The 25,130-nt window shown below is 45.5% G+C and overlaps 1 long non-coding RNA gene across 1 annotated transcript in view; it reads left to right on the forward strand.

Annotated features, from left to right (window-relative positions):
- The window catches only part of LOC124701901, a 17,282-nt gene extending 6,878 nt beyond the window's left edge, over positions 1 to 10,404 (forward strand). Inside the window, exon 2 of the long non-coding RNA XR_007002259.1 lies at positions 10,185 to 10,404. This is a non-coding gene — a long non-coding RNA (uncharacterized LOC124701901). The remainder of the gene's footprint in view (positions 1 to 10,184) is intronic.
- Positions 10,405 to 25,130: the final 14,726 nt, after the last annotated feature.

The following is a 25,130-nucleotide window of genomic DNA, read 5'->3' on the forward strand; positions in this document are numbered from 1 at the left end:
CCTTCTTCATCAACTTATCAGGTTTCTTCTATTGAAACTATATTTTTATTCGGTCACATCTTATGTGCTTTACTTGGAGCGTCTGTGTGTTTTTATTTTCGTTTCGTTTGAATAAGATTGGATCCTAGCAATCCTTGTGTGGGATAGATACATGCTCCGCTTTTTCATATGAACACTTGTGTTCTTCGTTTTACTTTTAATGTTCAATGACAAAAGTTGGAAGCTATTGCATTTATTGCTATTTGGTTGGAAACAGAAAATGCCTCATATTATCTTGGATAATTTGATACTTGGCAATTGTTTTGAGCTCTCAAGTAGATCATGATTAAGCTCTTGCATCATGTAGTTTAAACCTATTAGTGGAGAAATACCGTAGAGCTTGTTGAAACTGGTTTGCATGATTGGTCTCTCTAAGGTCTAGATATTTTCCGGTAAAAGTGTTTGAGCAACAAGGAAGACGAGTGTAGAGTTTTATAATGCTTGCAATATGTTCTTATGTAAGTTTTGCTGTACCGGTTCATACTTGTGTTTGCTTCAAACAACCTTGCTAGCCAAAGCCTTGTACTCGAGAGGAAATGCTTCTCGTGCATCCAAAACCTTGAGCCAAAACCTATGCCATTTGTGTCCACCATATCTACCTACTATGTGGTATTTCCTGCCATTCCAAGTAAATACTTCATGTGCTACCTTTAAACCTTCAAAATGCTTCTCAATTTATGTTGATGTTTTATAGCTCATGAGAAAATATGTGGTGTTTATCTTTCAATCTTGTCATTTACTCCTGACAGACTTTCATGATGGACTAGTGGCACATCCGCTTATCCAATAATTTTGCAAAAAGAGCTGGCAATGGGGTTCCCAGCCCCAATTAATTAACTTGCATTAATAATTCTCTTCACGTGTTTTGCCCTGATCTATCAGTAAGCAACTTAATTTTGCAAATAGACACTCCTCCATGGTATGAGATTGTTGGAAGGCACCCGAGGATTCGGTTAGCCATGGCTTGTGTAAGCAAAAGGTTGGGAGGAGTGTCATCCATAAATAATGAAACTAAAATACATGTGTAAACAAAAGAGAAGAGGGATGATCTACCTTGCTGGTGGAGATAACGTCCTTCATGGGAGCCGCTCTTGAAAGTCTGGTTGATGAGGTAGTTAGAGTGCCCACTACCATTCGTTGACAACAACAAGCACCTCTTAAAAACTTTACTTTTATGCTCTCTATATGATTTCAAAACTTAAAAAGCTCTAGCACATGATTTAATCCCTGCTTCCCTCTGCGAAGGGCCTTTCTTTTACTTTATGTTGAGTCAGTTTACCTACTTCCTTCCATCTTAGAAGCAAACACTTGTGTCAACTGTGCATTGGTTCTTACATACTTGCTTATTTGCATTCATCATATTACTTTGTGTTGACCATTATCCATGAGATATACATGTTGAAAGTTGAAAGCAATTGCTGAAACTTAAATCTTCCTCTCGTGTTGCTTCAATGCCTTTACTTTGAATTTATTGCTTTATGAGTTAACTCTTATGCGAGACTTTTGATGCTTGTCTTGAAAGTACTATTCATGAAAAGTTTTGCTATATGTTATCTATTTGTTAGCAACTATATATCATTGCCTTGAGTCACTAAATTCATCTCATATGCTTTATAATAGTATGATCAAGGTTATGTAAGTAGCATGTCACTACAGAAATTACTCTTTTTTTATCGTTTACCTACTCAAGGGAGAGCAGGAACTAAGCTTGGGGATGCTGATACGTCTCCAACGTACCTATAATTTCTGATGTTCCATGCTTGTTTTATGACAATACTTACATGTTTTTCTTGCACTTTATAATGTTTTTATGCATTTTCCGGAACTAATCTATTAACGAGATGCTGAAGGGCCAGTTGCTGTTTTGTGTTGTTTTTGGTTCCAGAAAGGCTGTTCGGGCAATATTCTCGGAATTGACGAAACTCCAGAAAGACTCCAGGGGCGCCGCCACCATCGCGAAACTCCGTTTCGGGGGACAGAAGTCTCTGTTCCGGCACCACGCCGGGACGGGGAAGTGCCCCGGAAGCCATCTCCATCAACGCCACTTGCCTCCATCATGCTCCGTGAGTAGTTCCCCCATGGACTACGGGTTCTAGCTGTAGCTAGTTGGTATTCTCTCCCCCATGTACTTCAATACAATGATCTCATGAGCTGCCTTACATGATTGAGATTCATCTGATGTAATCGGTGTTGTGTTTGTCGGGATTCGATGGATTGTTACATTATGATTAGTCTATCTATAAAGTTGTGAAATTATTGTTGCTGCAATCTTGTTATGTTTAATGCTTGTCACTAGGGCTCGAGTGGCATGATCTTAGATTTAAGCTCTATACTTATTGCTTAGATTGTATCTACAAGTTGTTTGCACATGTCTATGTCCGGAACCAAAGGCCCCAAAGTGACGAAATTGGGACAAGCCGGAGGGGAAGGCTTAGATATGAGGATCACATGTTTTCACGGAGTGTTAATGCTTTGCTCCGGTGCTCTATTAAAAGGAGTGCCTTAATTTCCGATAGATTCCCTAGAGGCCCGGCTGCCACCTACTGGTAGGACAAAAGATGTTGTACAAGTTTCTCATTGCGAGCACGTATGACTATATATGGAAAACATGCCTACATGATTAATAATCTTGATGTTCTGCCTTAATGCTATTTCAATCCTATCAATTGCCCAAGCTGTAATTTGTTCACCCAACACTTGTTATTGGAGAGTTACCACTAGTGTAGATAGCTGGGAACCCCGGTCCATCTCTCATCATCATATACTCGTTTCTATATGACATTGGAAGTAGTATCAACTATTTTCTGGTGCCATTGCTCTCATATTATTGCTACTGCTGTTGTGTTACTGTTACTACTGCTCTCATATTACTGCTGCTTTTATATCACCCCTGTTACTAGTGCTTTTCCAGGTGCAGCTGAATTGACAACTCAGTTGTTAAGGCTTATAAGTATTCTTTACCTCCCCTTGTGTTGAATCAATAAATTTGGATTTTACTTCCCTCGAAGACTGTTGCGATCCCCTATACTTGTGGGTCACCAAGGGGCGGAAGCGACATATCTAGGAATTAAAAAACCTACGGTCTACTTCTGTCCTAATAGGTAGTACTACATATTATTATGAAAGGTTTTCATAAAAAATTGGTATGTGAAAACACTCTTCTATTTCCCATCTGATGCAAAAAGTGAGCTAGGAGGTGTACCCATCTGTCACGTAGGCTCCTCTTAATACACTCTTCTATTTTCCATGTTTTGATGTTTACGTCCTTCCATTTATCAGATCTTAGTTCCATGCACGTCGATGCATATGTGAAAACATTTTCCAGTCCTTGTAGCTGTTGCAAGGATAAATGACAAAGTATTAGCATCAGAAGTGAAGAATAACAAAAATAGTGTCATGAAAAGATGGCGCAGTGGGACTAATTGCTAACCATAGCAGCGAGATCTTTGCGGTGCATTCCACTGCCTAGCGAGTCGAGCACCTGGATACATCTTAATCTGGCATTTATAACTTCTACGTACCAATGAATGTCATCAATGTTTATTGGAATGAATATCTAAAAAAATTGTTCCGTTAGTTTAGGTCCCATATAGAGAAATATTCATCCTCGACTGAACACCCTCTTTCCAGCATGCTGACCACCAACAATCTCCGCATCGATTGCATTATCCTGAAAGGCTCTGATCATGAGTCGTGTTCCATTGCATAGCCCATTATGAGGGTCTAGGTTCCGTAGCAGAATGACCGGCCAATTGACCTTTACCTTCAAGGTATGGGGGGGCAAGCCATTTGGTGTTATCGAGTTTAGAAAGTCAATTGTGTAATTATTCTTCAAGTCATCTTCGATTGAGTCGAAGCTATGGTATACCTTTTCCTCGCCTGGAAACCTGGAGATCATTTTGTCATTGAGGTTATCCACATGCTCGTTCTTGGTTGAAAGAATTGCACGTGTGCTCATGTACTCTCTTGACGTAGCATTGGCATGTAGTGATGGGAAGACATCATGGATGAATTTATTAATTGCTTTCCCATCCTCGGTATAGCTGATCACAATGTCGTCTGGGAGACGCACATAGTCGTCGCCAATAGTATCTTTTGTTCCATTGCCGATCCTTAGGAGGTATTCAGAGAACCAAGGGTCAGCTTGTGCACGCATATTGCGCGTGAGGCGAATCTTACGAATATTCTCCCATATATAGGATCTTAGCAGTGTAGCATCAGTGATCTGAGCTCTTGTCCCTCGTGTCACAACAGGAAGGACCTGTCTGAAATCCCCACCAAAGACGACAACCTTCCCCACAAACGGCAAAGAACATCCCATTATATCCTGAAGTGATCTATCAAGCGTCTCAACTGCTTGACGCTTTGTCATAGCGACTTCGTCCCAAATAATCAAGGGCGCTTGTTTAAGCAGCTCTGCTGTACCACTCTGCTTTGTGAAACCACACATGCTGTAGTCAATGAGCTTGATTGGAATTTTAAACCTGGAGTGTGCGGTCCGACCGCCAGGCATTATTGACGCTGCAATACCTGATGTAGTGGTTGCGATTGCTATTAGGCCCATGTGACGCACCTTCGCAAGCAACACCTTGTATAAATACGTCTTCCCTGTGCCTCCTAGACCATCAACAAAGAATGTCTAACTTTTTTGGTTCATCACATGATCCATTATGTCATTGAAACCAGCTAGCTGTTCAAACAGTCAATTAGATCCAAATGTTCTTGGTCCGCGGTGACTTGTCTTTCCTCGTATACCTCTCTATAATCAGCCTCATAAGAGCCATCTGTCTCAACCAGATCTGGAAGTCCGTAGCTTTTAGTATCCTTACCCATAGATTGCACCAGATCCCTGATATCTCTGAGGACCATCTGCTCAAGTGCCGCCTCATTAGGTTGATCACGGCGATAGTCCTCGGACATCGATGGTAGATGTTTATCCCACAATTTTCTGATTTCTGTTGCCTCACAGAATACCAGTATAGTTGCGAACAACCGCCTAAGAGCATAAGGCATCTGAAATGTGGCTGCCTCCGTCATGCAGTCATCAATGGATGTGTCGTGCTCAATAAGGCCTAATTGCTCACATGCCTTTCTGTAAGAACCACATAGCCGGCCATTCACAGTTTTTAAGTCATCAAAAGAAGTGGCACCTCGGACATGACTTAGGAGCACCTGCAAGTAGTACATCTCTCCTTCAGCCGGGTGTGCATACACCAATCGTCCAATCTGTGATCTCTTATTTTTTTTATCTTCTGCCACTTCTTATCTCCGGCAATCCACCTATAGTGTTCTGGAAACTCTCTATACAACCATTTCCGCGCCTCTGCATATTTATGGTTCATATCAAAGTACTCGGTAAGCATGGATTTAGAAGATGATGGTTTAGCAACAACATCTTCCAGATTATCACCCGCTTTCTAGGCAACAAAATGCATGTTGGGCAGATGAAGCTGGAGCTGCAGAACAGAAGGACTAACACCAAACATGTGAAAACAGAAAATCCTATAAATAGCTTCTGGAGGAGATACATAGCGTGCGTCCCTGTACTGGCGAATTTCATTGATGATTCCCTCGTCATTGATGACCTCCTTCTCGAATGCAAATGATGCTTTATCATGCCCTTTGTAGATGTACTTGAACAAATACTTGACGGCCTTGATGCTTCGAGCATGTTGGGCAGTTGTATCGCATGAGAAGGAATGGGTTGTATGGGACCACCCATCTATTGTCCAATTCTGCTCCTCTGATCTTAACTACATACCCATCCTTCCTTCTTCTGTAGATGGGGTATGAATCCTTTCCCTGCTGTGTGTGGCTGCAAAACTGTCGAGGGTAATGGAAGCGACATTGTCCATCAATCATGCAAGGACAGTTTTTCTTCAACAGACCACAGGGTCCATGCAACATGTGTTTGACGACCAGATCATGTAGAACAGGAAACTTCTCTTTGTCAGGTATCTCTACAGATATCACCCGATCATAGTCATCTGGGGTCTTTAACTTGCTATCTGATTTCATAATAAGAAGGATATGCTCATGCGGGAGACCTCTTTTTTGAAACTCGGTCACATGTACATAAGCTGCGACTGCTCCAAAGTGCTTGCCCTTCGTCAATAAGTTCATCATGTCTCGCTGCTTAGCCTTGTAAACTCTTGCAACCACGTCTGGACGATCTTGTGGCAGCTTCCCAGGTAATAGCTTCTCTGTTATTTCCTCCCAGTACGGGTTGCAAGTCATTGTGATAATATAATCCGGTTTGCCCCAACGTTGGACTATAGCCATAGCATCAAGGAATCTTCTTTGCATGTCTCTGTCACCGCCTGGAAAAGTTCGCGGGAGAATGATTCTCTTGCCAATCCGATCACCACGTGCCTCGCCAGCATCAATGGTGTCAACCAGACCCTACAAAATAAAATAAAATCAGAAATAAGAACAATTCATGCATATTCGTGAAACATTAATAACATCAATTACCTGGTACAGATCAGCTCGTATAGTCTTTTGATTGCTTGGCTTTGAGTACCAGTCAAGCCTCATAGTTTCTATCTTGATGTACATATCAACAGCCCATTGTTGGAAGAGGCGGCCGCCGAACAAGATGATATTAAAGAGCCCCTTCCGTATCTGTAACTTGAAGCAGTAGTACTCCCTGGCGCTAACAAATCTAGTGGATTGCGCTAGGTCTATAGCATCCTGATATGGGTTACCATCGACGTCATCTACATGCTCAAGTGGTTAAAAAAACACAGTTAGTTTGGTTTATGTTTGTCAAATAAATGAAATAAATTTATCAATTATGATCATGCCTGCTGTAGCATGTTCTTCATCGCCTTCTTCATCGCCCGCAGGTAAATCATTACGATGGTCTTCATCTTGGTCAGACAGATCGTTACAATGGCCTTCATCTCGTCGAGTTAAATCACCGCCTTGGTCATCATAAATGATCGTTTTGTATGTCATGTTGTGTAGACATACCATCTGGAGCTGAAATAATGTGACTTTCTAATTATAATGTGATAAATGCGGAAAAACATATATGTTCATAGCAGTCTACGGAAATAATAATAAATAAAAGCGGGTACGTCATACACACCTGCTTGTAAATCAGAATTGCCCACTAAAACTTGAGGTAGCTCAGCATATGGCATCTTACGATTCCAGCCAGTCTCCCCACCCAGAAAAAATAATGGATATGCCAAGAGATCATAGCAGCCATAGTACGCTCTAATATACAGGGGATCACCTCATTTTCCATGCACGACAACACTCCTATCGAAGCAGTTCATCGGATCATTCCCTTCAACCCATATCGCAGCCACTTCCGAAGCTGTCGGTGCATTGTATCTACGTTGATCCAAAGTTATATTTGTGTTTAGCTCAATCCTGTACTCATCTATATTTGAATATGACTCGAAAGTCTTGAAAGTCTGCACATATGGATTGTGCTCGAGTATTCTCAGTATTTTCCGAAGGTGACCTCTGGACCCTATGAGATAATGATTCATCGCTATCATAAATGTATAGCTGCAAATGTCGTGGTCCATTATCGCCAGGTACCAGATCATCCATTTTGTAGTACATAATTCCATGTGCCCGAAATGTATAGTTGTCGGTTCCTGCTGCAGTGCTAACTCGGCGATCTAGTGTAACTCCAAGACTCGTGAATGAGAAGTGCGAGTTGAAATATCTGATATTCTATCTAAAATATTTAGCATCGTCGTCTTCCTGACTTGTCCACAACCTTTTCAATTCATCAGGAACATCCGGAATAAACACATGGACTCTTCCTTTTCTACAGCAAAATGCAGGTCCCTCAAATTGGAACCTAATAGCTCCACAGTGGTCGCAGTCTTTAACCTTTTTTAGAACATGGTGTTTTTTTGGTAGATTTTTATATATGATGCTATCAGCAATAGTATTTACTTGTGCTTCGTTGTTACTGTGTGGTTCTTGTCGATACGATTGATATTCAACACCTAGAAATAATAATTCAGTCCGTCAAATTAAAGTATAATATTAGTAACAAAATAATATTATGCTTAATAAATATACGTACGATGTCCGCTGAATATCCTTGCTTCCTCGTCAATATCACCATCTGGTGGAGTTTGGTTATTCACTTCTGTGTCCAAGCATTCTAGGAACACAAAATTATTAGCTTTGAGGAAAAAAATTATTAGCTTTGAGGAAATAGTAGACACAAAATGTCAGTTGCACGTGTGAATTACCAGGCATGCTCTGATGGATATTAGAGGGTTCAAATAATCCTAGATCTGCTACCAATGTGTCAGTCTGGATATCTTTATCATCATTGTTGTTACTTCCAGTTGCGTTGCTTTGATTGGTACAGTCTCCTTCTGAGCATCGGTAGTAGAAATTATTAATGATAGAAAAAAGAAAGTCTAAAATGCGATTATGAACAAGTTATTAATAAAAAATATACCATTGTTTGATGGAATAAACAACTGGCTTGGACTTGAGCCTACATCGGCAGCATCAATTAGTGAACCACATTTCTGAAGACTACCAGCAGCCAGAGCTTTCCTTTTTAGGTAGTAACTTCTCTTATATTGACGGAGAGCCTCCACTTGTTCATGACTCATAGAGCAGTATCGAGCCCTTTGACGTTTATTTTCCGCCTCCCTAACTTTCATGTGCGTAGGGTCTGTTGTTTCTGCTGTTTCAGGACAATGTTGGCCTGACAACATGCAAAAAGCAAATATATGTAAATTTATGGTTAGACAAAATTTTATAGATAGGACAAAAATAATGGAGATCCACCAGAAGTGTTTACCAGTGTTGCCAATAAGATCGACGAAACTGGAAAGCAAATTTCGTCCATACATCGGAGAACGAAACATATGGTTACTGTCCTTTTGAGAAACATCCATAGGATCCTGAAATATATGGTCATTGCCTATTCCTGAAACATTCATTGGAGTCTGGAGCATATGGTTACTGGTTACTTGTGACACATCCATAGGAACCTGACCCAATTGGTTACTGCACTTTTGAGACACATTCATAGTAGGAGTCTGAAACATTTGGTTACTGCATTGTTGAGACATGTACATAGGAGTCTGAACCAATTGGGAATCGGTTATTTCAGACAATTGATTAGAAGGCTGAACCAATTGGGTTGGCACGTTTGTAACCCGAGGGTTGGCTATGGAAGAATGTAAATGCAACCCTTCAGCAGCAGAGGATTCCATATTAGCCTTTCGTTTATGATAGTATTCACGCCTTTTTTTTTTAGATATGCTTCTTTCTTTTCGACGCTCATATTTGCGTACCGCTCTCTGGCACGCTTATTTGATTGCTCTTGAAGGCTTGACTTACAATTATTAATGGCACTTGGAGCTGCTAAAGAGTTCTGACCTTCAGTTAGATGAAAACGGAAGAACGATTTAGGTTACGATTTTAGCCGGAACTGAGAAATTAAAAATCAGTTATTCTTACTTTGATCGCAGTTTGATGGTGTAGACTGATTGTCGAGAACACGCGAAATTTGTAGACCATCTACGCGGATGAATTGAATATATATAAGATCTAGTAGTAAGCATATGAATAGGAAAGTTTTTTTTCGTTTATACCTTGTATTGAATCAGAACGTCTGTTGAGTACATTTGTTATGTCGCTTAAAGTAGGCCGAGCCATTTGTCCTGTCATAATAAGCTCATGAACAATGTTACATGATATACAGTAGATGCATCAGTAAGCACATGGATAGTAAATCTTCACATTACTATCCATATGCTTCATGTTTGTTTACAGTAAAAGTTTGGCTATTGAAATCTCCATGTGTGTTTACAGTAAATATTTGGGTACTGAAATTTCCATGTCTGTTTACAGTAAGCATATGGATAGTAAAGCTGTTTAAAAATGTTGTTGTCGTCTATACCTTTGGTTGTTTCCGAACGGTGACTGTGTACGGTTGTTGTATCGCCTAAAGCAGGCCGAACCAGTACTCCTGTCAAAATAAGTTCATGAGAAATGTTACATCATTTCCAGTACAAGTATACATAAAATTTCATCATTTCCAGTACAAGTATACATAAAATTTCTGTCAGATATACTGCAAAGATTTTGTATGTCATGCCAAATATTTCATTCTGTTCTGATACCATATGGGTTGTTTATTTCAGAATATTACACATTGGAAGCCACAGATCAACAAAAAGAGTCGATTATGAAATACCTTCAGTTAAAGTGGTGAAATGTGATTGTCTATTTGCAGCACGCCGAGGGTTGGTATCTCCAGGATATATTAACCAGTTTGGATATGTAATACAAATGAGGAAAATGAGGTTGTATTAGGCGTATGAACTGTATTCTTTGGTACGAAACCTGAATTTTCGTTTTGCATCTTGTGCGTGCAGTCGTGGTCTGGACCTGGCGATGCAGTGTTGTCGCGGCAGGGAGGCGTGGAGGATTGGAGGCTCGCGTGGTGGCCGACGGCTGCGTGTGCGGACGATGTCCAGCAGGATGCTGAGGATTGGAGGCTGGCGTGGTGGACGATCTCCTGCAGGATGGCTGCGTGCGTCGACGATGTCCAGCAAGATGCAGAGGATTGGAGGCTGGCGTGGTAGACGGCAGGACGGCAGGACGGCAGGGTGTGGCGTCGGGCCGTCGGGGTATGAGGATCTGCGGCAGACAGACAGAGGCGTGGGAGGATGGCCTGGTGTAGGCTGTTTGAGGTAGGAGATATGCGAAAGTTACTTTTTCCCTTAATTTGTGGCTGAATTTTAGCCTTACGGGTGGGAGAATTGATCTCACGGGGTGGGGAGATGGAACAAATCTGGATTGTTAGATCAATATGCACGGATGGCTGAGATGTATTTTTCTAATGGCACTTCGTGCCTTTATAATTAGTAGAGATTATGAATATTATTCATTTGATCAACCTGTAGAATCCCCCTGATCATGATAATACTTCTGTTCTTTTCAATCTTTGTTTTCTTCATTTTTGTCAATGTGCGAAACCGCAGTCATGTAATCATCGAATTAAGCAGCGCATATTCGTTCCTATTCTATGTCGCGCACCACTTTAGTCTTCATTGTTTCCTTTTTTTGCGAAACACGGTATAATCAAAGACGCTCATACATACGCGCACACCCTCACCCGTATGAATGCACACACGCACACCCTACCCCTATGAGCACCTCCAAAAGACTGCGTTGAAGAATGGATCCAGCGGTTCTTGAGATTGACGAAGTCACCACAGGCGTTTCGCTATCAACGGGAACATCACCTCCCACTGAAGAATATTCTGCTTTATAAAACACCAAAGTGTCAAATCTAGGATTTGAACTCTAGGATGTCACTGCCCCCTAACCATCCAATCACAGATTAGTTCTCAGTCTTCATTGTTTGCTCGGTGGCACTATTTGCTGCTATTTCCTCCATTCTCATCATTCTTCATATTTATTTCTGTTTTAATTTTCTCGCCATCGCCACCTGAAAAATGTGTCAGTTTATTATGCATGTTAGCCCATGTGGCAGCGAGGCTTCGAGCAAATACGATAGTTGGAGGAAAGCTCGGTTCTTGAATTGAAGAAAGAAAATCCACTACGTCGTCGTTGGGGACGCCGATTCGGTCCTGATTGGGTAACCGATCTCCCAGGCTTCACGATGCGCGGCCGAAATGCTGCACGGGGAGCAAGGCTCCGTGTTGGCTGTTCCAATGGCGGCTCCGCTCCACCACCGATGGCCTATGGGGCGCAGTTCATGTAACAATGGCGGATACGATAAACTACATTTTTTTTCGATTAATAAGAAGCATAGCCATAGTCTCTGCATTTAAAGAATGCACACAACTTTGAGTGATGTTTTACACATGGGAGTATATGCTTCTTTTATTTTTAAATATATGTTAGACACATTTTAAAATGTTAAAAAATTGAAACAAAAATTTCGCACGTACATCCTCATGTACTACACGCTCACAAAGTCGTTTCATGAAAAATCGACATGTTATGTGTCGTGTGTAAAAAAGACAAAATTTGGTGCTAAAACAAAGACTTGTCACAAGATAAAATTTATCTTTTTCGCTTAGACTACAAAAAATATTATTTTTTCTTGAAACTTGACGAATACACATATATTATGGAGATGTACATGTAAATTTTTTTGTAAAATTTTTTTAACACTTGGAAATATGTTTTTATGGTAGAGGGATCATACGCACCCGGGAGCCGAATTGAGTTTCTCCACAACTTTTTGCTTTATTAAATTATTCGCAGTGTCTTACAAAGAAAATAGAAAGATCAACTTGAAGCCTCCTTCCAGCGACAACTCGCTATACCTACGATGAAGTGGGTGACCATGAACAAAGCCATACTCCCTGACGATACACCAACGCATATCATCCAAAAAAGCAAAACCCTGTGGGTGTGCACACATCGCAGAGTTCGCAACCGCCATCTATCTCGAATCCATCTCCAAGCGAGATCAACGCATTGACCGTTCCAGGTCTGCCGTCGATGTCACCATAACACCAGACAACTCCACCATCCCGCACGCGTCCAGCAGTCCTCGCCCGTCTTCGATACCCCGCAGCTCCACGCCGCTGAGAATCATCGACGACAACGTGGTAGATGAACACCACTCCACCAAAAACCACCTCCATCCAGCTGCTGCACCAAAACGATGCCCCAAGAGGTAGCACGACGCAGGGAGCGCCGTCATCGTCCGATCCTGGCTGGATCTAGGGTTTCCCCCGGAGCAGCACGAGTGAGTACTTGCGGACTGCGACGACGATGCCTTCAAGAAGGAAGCGGCTTAACGCCGCCATCGCCCGCGAATCGTGACACGGTTTTCACCGACAGCCTCGAGTCCCCAACTCGGCAAGAGGAAACGGAGAGGCCAGCAAAGATGATGCCTACGCAGGGGAACGATGCCAATAGCCGCCGCCATCATCCACCAAGAACAAAGTCAAGGCGCGGTGTTCACCGGTGGCCCCTTCGCCGCTAGCTCGTCATCGACATCTTCATCGCCGGGATAGAGGGATCTCGTGATCCGCCACCCCAGCAACCAGCCGACCTCCTCCGGCGAAGAAGAAGGCTGCCTTCACCGTCGAACCCAAGGCTGCTGCCCCGGGCGACCTCGTAGCGCAGGAGAAGCCCAAGATCATCGCCCCACACCAGCGAGAGGCGGAGGGGATGGCGCTGTCCGCCACCAGCGTGCCGATGACGGGAGGCGGAGAGGCCGCATCACTCCTCTGGCCACCGTCCCCGTACATCCATGGGAGGCGGGAGCGGCGCCGCCGCCCCTCCATCCCTGTCCGACTGCCGCCGCCCAGCCATCCGGGAAGCGGGAGGGCCGCCGCCGCAACATCGTGAGAAGCTCCCTAGCCGTCGTCGCGGCCGCATCACGAGGGAAGGCCGCCGCCGCCGCCACGCCCCGCGGGCTTTTCCGGGCAGCGCCACCGGCAGCGGCGGCGGAAGTCATCTAGGGTTTGGGATCGGGAGGACGGTGCGGGTAAACTGCATGCATGCATGGACCTCCAGGCTCTGGCTGGTTGGCTATTTCGTGAAGTCCGGCCGGCGTGCATCCGGTCAGGATAACTGTTTTCTGTATTGAGTTTCTCGTAAGTTCAGATCTGTGATCATCCTACAAGGCTCCAAGTTCTGATTTGGCGCTGCAAATAAAAATGTGGCGTGTTAATTGGGAGCACGCCACTTTCTTACTTCCTGAAAATAACGCAAACATGAACGAGGTCTTTTACTGTCTGTGACTGCGGAGAATCTCCAGAAAGTCGGGGAAAGCTACAGCTGTGTGGGTGCCGCCAATTTCCGAACGCTGTGAAAATTCTCTCGGCTTTACAGTTGTTTGCAAGGCTCAACAATGACCTTCAAATCGTCGTTTGAGTGTCCCAGCCCCCCAAGCTTTGCTGAAGCGAAAAAGGCAAGGCGTCTCGTTCCTCCACCATCTTTTCAGGTTGGAGCATCCTCGACAGCTGGGATGCAAAATTTTGGGAAGCTCACTCTTCGATCGTGTTTGTTTATTTGGGTATTCAAATGGAAGTGTGCTCGATGCCTACTCTACGACGCCCTCTCGGTGCTTGGCCAGCCCATGGTTTTGTTGGGCACACCACACACGGTTATTGGCTTATTGCCACTTGGCCACACGTACAACGGTAATTTGTTAAGTAAACACTTCGCGGCATTTGTTGTCATGTACAACTCGACCAAGTTAAGTTAGGGCATATCTAGCGGCCCGATCCAAATCAGCAATCTGAACGGTATGTTTCTGCCCGTTTAGGTCGGCCCGCAGACAGAATGTCTCGCGGTCCGGATGGTCCGGACACCGCGCAATCCACTTTGTCCCGTGTTGGCCAAATTATCGTTCATTTCATCTTAGGGCATCTCCAACGGGTCGACGTATTTCAAACGCTCAAATTATCCGCGTGTGACCGTTTGCGTCGGCCTGCGAACGGTCATACGGTATGACCGTTTGCATCAGGGGTATCCCAGCGGTGCGGACGCATGTTTTAGCACTGACACCGTCAAGGTCGGCAATGGCGGTTTAATGTCCCGTCGAGGCCTGCCGCCGGCGATTACCGGTTCCCGCGCTTGCATCAGGGGTATCCCAGCGGTGCGGACGCATGTTTTAGCACTGACACCGTCAAGGTCGGCAATGGCGGTTTAATGTCCCGTCGAGGCCTGCCGCCGGCGATTACCGGTTCCCGCGCGACGACGGTAGTTCCCGCGCATGCCCAACAGATTGGCGCGTTTCGCACGCGTTTCGTGCTCGCGGGAAACTACCTACACGCGAACGCTGTTTCCCGCCCCATCGTGCCTATATATGGTGGACGCCGGCGCGGGTGACGGGCACATTTCAACCTAAACCCTAGCATCCATCCATGGTCGAGCACAACCTTAGCTGGGATCAAGTTTTTCTGATGTGCCGCGAAGTCCACCCGGATGGTCCGGACCTCGCCGAGCTCCGCGCGATGGAGGCATTCGAGGACGAGCAGCTCGCCGCCGACGCCCTTCAGACCAAGCAGCTGGATCGGGAGGCGGCGGAGGCAGAGGTTGTGGAGGCGGCAGGGCGCGCGCTAGAGCGTCAGCGGCGGGCAGCGGCCATGGTGGAACTCCAGACCGAGCTCGCCGAGGCTAGGGCGGAGCTCGCCGAGGTGCAGACGGAGATGGCGGCGGCTAGTGTCGCCCTTGTTGCGGCTCCTCCGTTGCCGGCGGCCCCACCCGCGGACGTCATCATCCACGACATCGCCGACAATGACGAGGACGACCACATCCGCTTTGAGTTCGGCGGCGACCAGCGGGCTCTGCTCGCGTCGTTCGAGAGCCTACCTAGGGACGTCGATCTCGCCTTCAGGCTCGCGCAGCAGAAGAGGAAGCTCGCAGCAATGTGATCTCCATGGGTCGGGTGTACCTATGCTCCGACTAGATTGGGTCGCGCGGTGGGACCGGTGCCGGCCCGCGCGGGTCGAGCAGGACAACCGCGAGCTGGCGGACGCCATCGCCGCCACATATGAAGTGGTGGCGCCATCGTCTAGGGACAGGGCCTGCTACTACGCCAACATGGCGGTGGAGGAGGCGGCGGTGGAGAAGACGGCGAAGAGAGTCCACTGGGACTCCTCTCCGGTCGAGGCCGTGGAACGCCGCAGGCGGCAGGACGAGATGTCCGATCGGCGGCGTGCGCGGCACAAGGAGTGCATCAGGCGGTCGCGCTTCAACGACGGCGCCGGTGCCTCTGGCTGCCAGTAGTAGGCCACGTGAATACGAGTAACCCCGGCCGTGGTAGGCCGCGCGACTACGAGTAACCCAGGCCGTGGTAGGCCGCGCGAGGGAGAGTAGGTACGGCCGTTGTTGTTTTAGGTTAACTCGACTAACCATCTCTATAAAGATGGTCCTTTTGGCCAATCAATAGTAATGAGGAAATATTTTACTTACCTCCTAGTGGGCCCGGGTGCAACCAACGCAGTCACTTGGCGCGAACGCACAGCGTCCGCAGAGAAGCAAACGTGAGACGCCCCACACCACTACCTCCGTCATTGCAAGATGAAGACGATGCTGTTGTGAAGCTCAAGTCCAATGAAGTCAGGATTGAACCTATGACAAGAACTCGTGCGAAGCTACTCAAACAATAGGTGAATTTGTTCCTAAATGATACTTTGATCGATGAGAACTTTATACTGCCTAAGTCATATTACTTATGTATGATCATGTATGAAGAGGGAGCAAGCATCGCACGAGGAGAAGAGGAACAACTGGACGTGACGCTGGACATGGAGCCGGACATGAAGCTGCACATGAAGACATCCCATGGAAGCGCGAGGGAGGAGAGGGAGGCTTACGCGAGGGAAGAAGAAGAAGTCCAGGCCGGCGGCAGGCCCGGTCAGACCAGCCGGCGCGCCCGGTCCCCAGCCCGGTCCAACTGGACGCCACGCCGGGTCCGCCCGGCGCCGACCGGATCCTCCGCTTGTGACATCCGGGAGGGTGTACTGAGCCAAACGACCCGCACCCGGTCACAACCCGGTCCCTGGCTCGGTTGAAATTGGACCACCCGGTCCCAGGCCCGGTCGACCGGCCCCTAGACCGGCCGAGTCCGAGTCTGTCTCGACCAGATCCAATCTGGGTCGATTTTCTATGTATCTTTTCGACTTCTGGTCGTCCTGAACCCCTATATAAGTGCCCAGGACGCCCCCAAATTAGGTTCAGACCATGTTTAAGATAAACCCTAGTTCATAGTTGATTGCTTTGCAACTCTATCGAATTTCTACACCATATTGCATTGATTTGGTGTATACCCTGAAAGTCTTGTGTGATTTGTTGTTGCATTGGGAATTAGACGGTTGAAAATTACCGTTTCGTGGTCGGCGACTACGTGCGCAAGTGTGTGGAGTTGCGGATATCTTGCAGGATTGAGAACTGTTGCATTAGCGACAGGGACCAATCGAGATACTTCGTTTCGTCATACAAGTTATCATCCACTTCATCATCGTGTTATCTCCGATGTGTTCATCCCGTGATCACCATCACCACCGTGCTTACTGAGAAGATCGGGCCACACCTTATCATCTTGGTATCAGTTTTCAGTGTTTCCTCGGTAAGCCATCCACAATCCACCCCATAGTTGAGTTGTGAGTGTTTTCCTATCCAGAAAAAACCATAAAAAGTTAGGGTTAGGGTTTGCCATAGCCTTAGATTGCACTAATTTTGAGTTTTAGTTGCTTTTCGTAGTTGTTTTTGCGTATTTTTTCTTCCATCTAGTACTGTTAAGGTTTGTGTTTCAGCTCTCATCTAGTGTCAGTTTTTGTTACTCCGAGTCCACATAGCGTACAGTATGCTTGTCCCAACCATAGACACATCCTTTCGATATACGTGACTAGGAACTTCCCCAGAAGAGACTAGTTTTACCGCTCGACAGGCTGCTCGTTGGGTTTTGCAATTTCTGTTGGCCGAGTTATCAAGGAGTTGAATCATAAAATCAAAAAAAAAGCAAAAAGAGCTATATAGCTGCGTGTGTTACAAAAATAAAATCCAAAAAGAAACAGTGAAGTGCTAGTAAGATTCAAGTGAACGCCTAGTTTACTTTTCTGCACATGTAGTTGAGCAATCTGGTGCCTGTTTCGTTGATCTTTGCTAGTGTCGCTCGAGTGCATTGCAATCTTTTCATCCATATAGTTGCATTGCCATATTTATCGCCTTGTGTGAGTATCATTGGTTGTCTACGGTCAGCACTAGAGCTTGCTATTGGTGCAAATAGGTAGCCTACCTACAACCCCACATATATCCTGCTTTGTCCTGTGATTGTTCTTATATCCTTGATATTCGCTTCGCTATATCCGTGCACTAGTTGTCACTACAAGTGGTAAGCAACACTAATTCACTTTGGAGCGGTAAGATTTCCTTTTCTTATCAGTTTTGAGTGAGTTGTGAGAGTACCACCATATATATTTTGTTTTAGTGCACAAACCTACTAACCATGTCTTCTAGTGATGAAAAAATTGTTAACCAGAAAAACAAGGATGCCGCTGATGTGATGACATGGAGGGAGTATGAAGCTCTTCGTAATGAGATGCGACGTGAATTCCGCACTCAGGAAGTTTCTACAAGCTGGATGCTACTACTGAGACCATCAACAAAATGCAAGATCAAATGACGGATATTCAGCGCAATATTTTTTCGATAAAGGGCGCTTTATTACTTAAACGATTTTAAGCATTACACCCAGCCTCTGCATAACAAGATGCACACAGCCGTTTATAGGTCCACAAGTTCAAAGATATACTCCTAGAAGGTACATAAAAAAGAAGGTCAATATCCCGACGGCTAAGGTACATGTGCCTCAATCCGCCTAAGATGCTGCCACCCATTTTGGGAAATAAAGTCCTTCGCCGTGTTCTCCAATTGTGTAGACACCTCCGTAAATAGGTTGCGATCCTCCAATCGTTGGAGTGGCGACCATGAACGGAGCAAAGCCGTAACGCGGTATACAACCTGCAAAAGAGAACAATTTTGTCATTAAAAACCTTGTCATTTCTACATAGCCAAAGCGACCATATAACATCTATCGCTCCCACCCTGATAAGTATTTTATACCTAGTATCCACCCCATTAAGCCAATTGCCAAAAATATTTGCAATTCTTCTAGGAGGATATAAGGTAGAACCTATCTGAATGATTGACCATATAGACCTAGCAACTCGACAATAAAATAAAAGGTGTTTTATTGTCTCTTGTTCCTGACAGAAAACACATTTCGTGCAGCCGTGCCAATTGCGTTTGGCAAGGTTATCCTTACTAAGAATCACACCTCAACGAAGATACCATGCAAAGACTTTTGTTTTCAAAGGTATCATCATCTTCCAGATGGATTTATTATTAACTAACGGTTGACTAGGTATAATTAAGGCCTTGTACATGGAACTGACCGTGAATTTACCGTTCTTGGTGAGATTTGTTGGAGATATGCCCAACAGGCAATAATAAAAGTGGTTATTATATATCTTTATGTTTATGATAAATGTTTATATACCATGCTATAATTGTATTAACCGAAACATTGATACATGTGTGTTATGTAAACAACAATGAGTCCCTAGTAAGCCTCTTGTATAACTAGCTTATTGATTAATAGATGATCATAGTTTCATGATCATGAACATTGGATGTTATTAATAACAAGGTTATGTCATTATATGAATGATGTAATGGACACACCCAATTAAGCGTACCATAAGATCACGTCATTAAGTTATTTGCTATAAGCTTTCGATACATAGTTACCTAGTCCTTTCGACCATGAGATCATGTAAATCACTTATACCGGAAAGGTACTTTGATTACATCAAACGCCACTACGTAAATGGGTGGTTATAAAGGTGGGATTAAGTATCCGGAAAGTATGAGTTGAGACATATGGATCAACAGTGGGATTTGTCCATCCCGAGGACGGATAGATATACTCTGGGCCCTCTCGGTGGAATGTCTTCTAATAGCTTGCAAGCATATGAATGGTTCATAAGAGACCACTTACCACGGTACGATTAAAGAGTACTTGTCAGGAGATGAGGTTGAACAAGGTATAGAGATACAGATGATCAAACCTCGGACAAGTAAAATATCGCGTGACAAAGGGAATCAGTATCGTATGTGAATGGTTCATTCGATCACTAAGTCATCGTTGAATATGTGGGAGCCATTATGGATCTCCAGATCCCGCCATTGGTTATTGGTCGGAGAGAGGTCTCAACCATGTCTACATAGTTCGCGAACCGTAGGGTGACACACTTAAGGTTTGATGTCGTATTAGTAGATATTGAATATGGAATGGAGTTCGAAGTTTTGTTCGGAGTCTCGGATGGGATCCAGGACATCACGAGGAGTTCTGGAATGGTCTGGAGAATAAGATTAATATATAGGAAGTCATTTTATAAGTTTGAAAATGATCTGGTGCATTTATGGAAGGTTCTAGAAAAGTCCGGAAGAAATCACTTTGGAAGGCGGAGTCCCGGAGGGACTCCACCAAGCTTGGCCGGCCAACCCCAGGGGGTTGAGTCCCAGGTGGACTCCACCAAAGGGGGTCGGCCACCCCCTCCCAAGGAAAGGTGGGAATCCCACCTTGGGTAGGTTTCATGTCATATGGAAGGTTTTGGTTTGGGTCTTATTCGAAGACTTGTAGACCAACTCTTGGGGGCCCCTCCTCCACCTCTTCTCCCGCATACTCTTAGCGAAGCTCCGCTGGAGATCTCCATCGACACCGCCACCACGCCGTCGTGCTGCCGGGATTCAAGGAGGATCTACTACTTCCGCTGCCCGCTGGAACGGGGAGAAGGACGTCGTCTTCATCAACACCGAACGTGTGACCGAGTACGGATGTGCTGCCCGTTTGTGGCACCGTCAAGATCTTCTACGCGCTTTTGAAAGCGGCAAGTGATCATCTTCTGCAACAACGAGATCTAATCTTGTAGGCTTTGGAAATCTTCAAGGGTTAGTCTCGTTCATCCCCTCGTTGCTACCGTCTTCTAGATTGCATCTTGGCTTGGATTGCATTCTTGCGGTAGGAAATTTTTTGTTTTCTATGCTACGAATCCCTACAGTGGTATCAGAGCCGTGTCTATGCATAGATGGTTGCACGAGTAGAACACAATTGTTTTGTGAGCGTTGATGCTTTGTTGTCTTTAGTTTTAGTACTTTGCATCTTTGTGGCATAGTGGGATGAAGCGGCCCGAGCTAACTTTACATGACCGCATTCATGAGATTTGCTCCACGCTCGACATGCAACTTGTATTGCATAAGTGGCTTTGCGGGTGTCTGTCTCTCCTACTATAGTGAAGATTCAATTTACTCTTCTATTGACAACACTAGTATCACCGTTGTGGTTCATGTTCATAGGTAGATTAGATCTTACTCGAAAACCCTATGACATAGGCATCCCAAATGGGCCTGCCAAAGATAGTACCCGGGGTTTAATGAAGGCCCACTACCCGAAGAATAAGAAGGTTCGAGAGCCCAAGATATATTAAGGAAAGTAGAATTGTAATAGGAAGTGTTCTCTGTAATCTGGCGGGATGAGTTAGAAACCGTCCCGGACTCTGTAACTTGTACAAAACGAAACCCTCGGCTCCACCTTTTATATAAAGGGGGAGTCGAGGGACGAGGAGATCATCGAATCATTGTTCTCAAACCCTGGTTTTCATAATCGTCGAGTACTTTTCGGCTGAAACCTTCGAGATCTACTTGCCCTCTACTTCTAACTAAACCCTAGCCTATAACCCGTAGGCATTGACAAGTTAATCCCTTGTCAATTGGCGCCGTCCGTGGGAATTAGAGGCGTAAGGATCCGATCTCGATGGCACGTTCAAGGTCTTCGACATCGTCAACCGGAAGCAACACTATGGATCGAGGTAAACAGATCGCTGCTGGTCTTGTTGATTTTGTTCCTCACCCACCCTCCCGTTTGGATGCATATGCGTATCTGGCGGAGCCCATGGAGATGATGTTCGGAAGGTTTCACTTTCACGTCGAGAAGGAAGGATCGTATCGTGTCGAAATTCCGATTTCGTCGGGATCGTCGGCGGTCGATTCCGATTTTTCAAGCTATGCATCGTCAACCGAGTCAGAAGAAGAAACTTCGGCAACACATTACGTCAGTACCAGATCAAGAGAGAAACTCGCCAAGATCTTCAGCGACACATCGTTTGAGTCATCTGCGGACTCATATATAAGCGATGGCTCAAGCGATGTCGACAGTTACGACTTCATCAACAAATCCATCACAGTGGGCAAGGTCTTCATCAATCTCAACAATGATGTCACCAAACCCAACATAGATCTGAATACAAAATATCATCAGATTTATGCTATCGAAAACCAAGAGGAAACATCAGAGGCTTTCGACGATTTGGGTAATCCCTATGTCGATCCCTCAGATCTAAGGAGAGGTATGGGCACTAAATATGACGGGCCCACACCACGTGTCAGAGTTCAACTTCCGCAAGCAGCCTGGGATAGAGCCGCAAAAGCTTTAGATGGTTCGGAGCCAATGACGACAACGGCCACGGCTCAAGAACTGCAAGCTTATCAATATAGGCTCGCACGAGCTGCCAGAGAAATAGAAAAACAGACGACTGAGTTGAACAGGGAGAAAGGAGGCAGCCTCGCATCCGAGCAGAGAAGGGCAGATCTAAGTCGACAATCTAGAGTTTCGGGTGATAGCCACGGGAGGCTCGGAACGGAGGAAGATCAAGGTTACAACACATACCCGAAGCAGAAAGAGAGCACTTGATTCAAAACCTCGACATGTCCTTTATGTCGATAGACACAAGAGGAAACATTATCCCTAAGACACCAGAAGCTGGGTATATGGCGACACAGGCTTATATCCTCGCATCTAGGCCACCCCCAGGAGATCCAAGGGAAACATTATACAATATGGCGTTAGCAGGGGTTGGAGCTATGGGAACAGCGTTTGTATCAACACCTCCCGAAGGAGCGGCAAGGCAAAATAGTCCACGACCTGCGGCAGCAACGGCGGCAGTTCCTGAAGGACCAAGCGGAGCAAGAGACACAGGAGCACAAGCAAGGGTCGATAGAGCGAGGCAAAGCAGAAGGGATCATCGGCAATCCCCGGAGCTTAACAACGAAGATATGTGCGGCCTGCCGTGCTTCACAAGGAGAGTACGAAAAACTCGAGTCCCTTCGGGATTTAAGTTGCCTGATCACTTCAAAAAATTCGACGGCTTGCAAGATCCAGAGGATTGGCTAATTGACTACCTCGAGACGGTGAAGTTAACTGGAGGAACTAGGGCAACAGCCATGCAAAGTATTCAGGTGCACCTAAGTGGAGCCGCACGATCTTGGATCAAGAAGCTTCCGCCAGGATCTATCGACAGCTGGGAAAGTTTCGAGGACGTATTCATCAAAAACTTCAGGTCTACGTGCAAAAAACCTGCGTCGTTAGAAGAGCTGAGAGCGTGTCGACAAAAGCCAGATGAGTCAATGAGAAAATACATCCAAAGGTGGAACATCATTAAAAACTCAGCAGAAAACATATCTGACGAGAGAGCAATAGACGCGTTTGTCGCAGGAATTAGGCGTGGAGATTTTGTCGAGGACTTGGGAAGGACCAATCCAAAGACAGTATCCGCGTTGATGGAGATAGCAAATAGATGGGCAGATGGAGAAGACGCTGTCCACAATAAACGACACAGGTCGCCAGAGGAGGACCGTGGTCGAAATTATCAATCAAGGCGACGATTTCCTCGGCAGTATCCGAACTATGACGCCCCAGGGCAAATTTCGGCGAGGATTTCGAGCAAACACAGGAGGAAACAACGAGAGATGATTCTCGGAGAAGCAATGAGCAGCGAGGCGATAATAGGGACGACTCCCGCAACGAGACAAAATAGTGGGCCAAGGTTTCCAAGACCTTTCGTGTCCCCAGAAGAAATGCTGAACGGACCGTGCCGGATGCACTTTTTCCTCGACGACAACGGGAAAAGACAGTCGGGGCACCTGCGAAAAGAGCGTCGAAATTTTCAAGCAATGTTCGGATGTGCGAAAACGCTCACGCTCAAGCAGCACCAGAGAAATCCTCGGGAGCCCAGGAGCGAAGTTCACCTACCGCCACCTCCCGCGATTACAGACGACAATCGGCATCAGCTCAGAATAGCGGCAGCACCTCCACCACCACCTTATGTCGATCCTAACTCAAACGGAGCGGTATCGATGATTCAGAAGGGAAGGCCGTCCAACAGAACTCAAAAAGTAATCTCGAGACAGGTGTTCATGGCAGAGAAAATGCCTCCACCAACAGTTGAGTACCTCAATTGGTTAGGGCAAGACATCGGCTTCACCATAGCGGATCATCCGCAGCAAGTTCCTCGACCGGAGGCGGTCAGCACTTATTCGCCGGCGGTCATTGCGGGATTTGATGTTTCTCGAGTATTTATAGATGGTGGCAGCAGCTTAAACCTTATGTATGCGAGATACATTGAGGAAGATGAACATATCCTTAGCAAACTTGAAGCCAACGGACACAAGGTTCCACGGCATCACACCGGAGAAACCAAGTTACCCATTGGGGAAGATCAACCTCGACGTTCGGTTTGGAACCGAGAAAATTATAGAATCGAGAAACTGGAGTTTGAAGTCGTGGATTTCCCATCGCGAGTACCACGCTTTGTTGGGACGACCAGCATATGCTAGATTTATGGCAGTACCACACTATACATACCTGTTGTGGAGATTGCCCGGACCCAAGGGACCAATCACGATCAAAGGGAGTTTCGCCTTAGCCGATAAGTGCGACAAGGATTTCCATCGGTTATCGAAACTTTCGGGATGTAAGCTGAGTATTTGGCGTCGAAAAGTATGACTGATTACGACGTACTTGCCAGACGTTGGAAGGCCAAATAAAGAATCAAGTTTCAATACAGAGAAAAATTCTAAGGAGGTGCAGATTCACCCGACAGACTCGAAAAAAGACGACATCCATTGCAAACAACATGGATATCGCATAGGAAAGCGCGCTCGTCGAGTTCCTCCGTGAGAACCGGGAAATCTTCGCATGGTGTCCAGCTGACATGTCGAGTACCCGAGGAACTTGCCGAGCACCACCTAAACTTGGATCCATTAGCGAGACCAATCAAACAACCTTTGCGGCGTTTTCGGAACCAAACCGCAAAGCTATGCTGTCAGAAATCAATCGACTACAAGAAGCTGGTTTTATCAAAGAGATATTCACAGAAGCCACATGGGTAGCAAATCCTGTGATGGTGCCAAAGAAAAACACTAAGGTCCTTCGCATGTGCGTCGACTTTACATGTCTAAATAAACATTGTCCAAAGGATCACTTTCCCCTCCCAAGGATCGATCAAATTATCGACTCCACGGCTGGATGCGAACGTCTTTCCTTCCTGGACGCGTATTCTGGTTATAACCAGATCAGACTGAAAGAAGAAGATGAAGTAAAGACCGCGTTTATCACACCTTACGGCGTGTTTTGCTACAGAACAATGCCCTTTGGTCTGAAAAATGCGGGAGCAACATACCGAGAGGATGATGCAGAAGTGTTTGGCGACACAGATTGGAAAAAATGTGCAAGTATATATCGACGATGT

The sequence above is a fragment of the Lolium rigidum genome, chromosome 3, assembly GCF_022539505.1.
Source record: "Lolium rigidum isolate FL_2022 chromosome 3, APGP_CSIRO_Lrig_0.1, whole genome shotgun sequence".
NCBI classification, from domain to species: domain Eukaryota; kingdom Viridiplantae; phylum Streptophyta; class Magnoliopsida; order Poales; family Poaceae; genus Lolium; species Lolium rigidum.